Source organism: Myotis davidii, unplaced genomic scaffold (assembly GCF_000327345.1).
Source record: "Myotis davidii unplaced genomic scaffold, ASM32734v1 scaffold168, whole genome shotgun sequence".
Lineage (NCBI taxonomy): Eukaryota > Metazoa > Chordata > Mammalia > Chiroptera > Vespertilionidae > Myotis > Myotis davidii.
Genome location: NW_006383016.1, coordinates 1,938,367 through 1,940,897, shown reverse-complemented (window position 1 = coordinate 1,940,897; position 2,531 = coordinate 1,938,367). Strand labels below are relative to the sequence as shown.

Below are 2,531 nucleotides of genomic sequence, written 5' to 3'. Positions count from 1 at the left end.
AGTTGCTTAGAGTGCAAGCTCAGCGGCCAGCAGCGGCAGGCGGGGAACCTTGGCCTCCTCTCTCACTGGAGCAAGCAAGCCTCCTGTTCGATTCAGCTACCTGGCTGCCGGCCGCCATCTTTGTTGGCAGTTAATTTGCATATCTTGCTGATTAGCTAATGGGAAGGGTAGCGAAGTTACGGCTAATTACCATGTTTCTCTATTATTAGATAGGATGTCAGAAGAAATTTTGAAACTTTTGTTTCATGATATTACTGTTTCTGAAATTCTTGTGGATATTTTTAATGGCTGGCTACTTCACTTACCACTTATAAAGCTGAATACTAAATTTATATGAAATTTTATTTTTGAAGATTGGCAAAATGATTAGGTAAAGACTTATTGAAGCCAGTTATGTATAAAGGACTATATTAGCTATTAGTCTGGTGATCTTTCATAAAGTAAGCTACAATTGCCAGGAGCCGGTCCATCCTTGCTGTTTCAAGGGACCTGGCATATATGGCATACTGTTCTTAATATATTTGCTCACCTTCTTGGCACTATGTGTTTTAACCAAGGTCACCTCTCTGAGAAAGGTTGTTTCCCTAGGTAGAGATTTTCCCCTGAAGTTAGGGAGGGAATAAAACCCCTTCACTAAGTGCCAGGACAGAACCTGGCTGCAGAAGCCGGCTACAGAACCTGGCGACTGAACCTGGCCGGAGAACCTAGCGAGAGAACATGGCTACAGAACCTGGCTGGAGTGGCTGGAGAACGTGGCTGGAGAACCTAGCAAGAGAACATGGACACAGAACTTGGCTGGAGATTGTGGCTAGAGATCCTGGCAAGGCTGCTGATCAACTGAACGCTATCTCCGTGTCATTCCTTCTTCGCTGACTCCGTCCACACCTTTGGGGACCCCTGGACCTGCTGGGGTTGGACCCCAGCATACAATGCTATTCTTAAGGAGTTTGTGAACTAGTAGGGATTGTTAGAAGTGTAAAGGTGATATTCATATTCACAGCCTAGGTTATCATCTGCAAACAGTGGGGAGCTAAATAATATTTTCACTTCATTAATGACAAAAATGAACATATTTAAGGTTATAACAGCTGGTAAAGGTGCTTGGCTTTTTGTCTAGTGCCCTTTCCCTTATTTTTCACTGTTTACAGACAAGCACTCATACCAGACAAGGCAAACCGTGATGAATAAGTCGGAGTTCTTTAGGACTATTTTGAGTTAAGAGTTAGACATACGGAGAAACCAGACCCAGTGAGACCCAGTGGAGGGGAGAAGAAGCAGAGCTAGGAAAACAAAGCCACAGCATTCTAAGCCAACAGATAAGCGTTGTTATCCTGTATAATAAAAGCCTAGCAACCGAATGGCAGAATGACCAGTTGACCAGTAGCTATGACGTGCACTGACCACCAGAGACAGATGCTCAATGCAGGAGCTGCCCCCTGCTGGTCAGTGTGCTACCACAGTGGGAGTGCCGCTTGACCGGGATGAACGGCTGCTCCTGCTGTGAACCCTGGGCCACGGGCAGGAACCCGGGCTGAGATCGTTGACTCCTCACCCCCTAGCCTCCTCCTCCTCGCTCCTTGCTGCTGCCTCTGGTCACCCGCAGGCCTCACAGTGCTGCCTCCGGGTTTGCAGAGCTGACCCTGGAGGCTGGGAGGCAGGTTCATGACCGCCGTGGGACTGAGGCCTACTCCGCTGCCTCTCAGTGCTGTTGTCCCTGAGCCTGGCCCTGACTGGGTCCCCTGGAGGGGTGAGTGCTCCGGCTCCATTGAAGATGCAGGACCAGGGGGCAGCCACTCAGAGGGTGGGTCAACAGCTGCTTGGCTGACCGGGATGAGCAGCGCTCCCACAGTGGGCTGATTCCCGAAGGCCACGCTTCCCACCAGTGCATGGGATTTGTGCACCAGGCCTCTAGTATAAGTTTGGAGGTCAGAAGTAGAGAGCATCATCTGGGAACTATAGTGGAGTAGATGAGACTTAAAAGACAGATCAAAGCCAAATTTGGGTGCATTTTGATGTTCAGACTTTTCTAGGGAGAAAATGGACCCAACTAGAGTGGGTTTGGTAGTGCAGAGAGGATTTATAGGTGGGAAGGGTTTTTGAAGGCAAGAAAATGAGGTGGAAATATTCTTAGGATGAATTGCTACCTTCCTTGGTCACTTACCATTGAATAGGACATGAGTTTATCAAGGAAACCTTTGGAAGACATTCTTATGGGAAAAACTGCTGAAGAGTAATCTTATTTGTATTTGTATCTATAATGTTTATGCTGTAGTAGATGAACAATGGGTGGTTGAATGAATGACTAAATGAATGAGAATCTGAAAATTTTGGGGAGGGGAGGAAGAGGTGAAGGGAGAAGCATTCTAACATAATTCCTAGCTTCAATCACAGTAGGCTCTGAGATTGATAATATCAATTAACAAAAATAAAATTAAAAAAATAGAAAAGTAGATTTGAGACATTTTGCCCTTTCAGGGCAGAAAGATAGCAGTGAAACATGTTTAACCATCAATTAAAAAGGCAGATTTGGA

The 2,531-nt window shown here is 46.2% G+C and overlaps 1 protein-coding gene across 3 annotated transcripts in view; it reads left to right on the top strand.

Annotated features, from left to right (window-relative positions):
• The window catches only part of TAX1BP1 (Tax1 (human T-cell leukemia virus type I) binding protein 1), a 64,323-nt gene that overhangs the window by 34,599 nt on the left and 27,193 nt on the right, over positions 1-2,531 (top strand). The window lies entirely within an intron of this gene.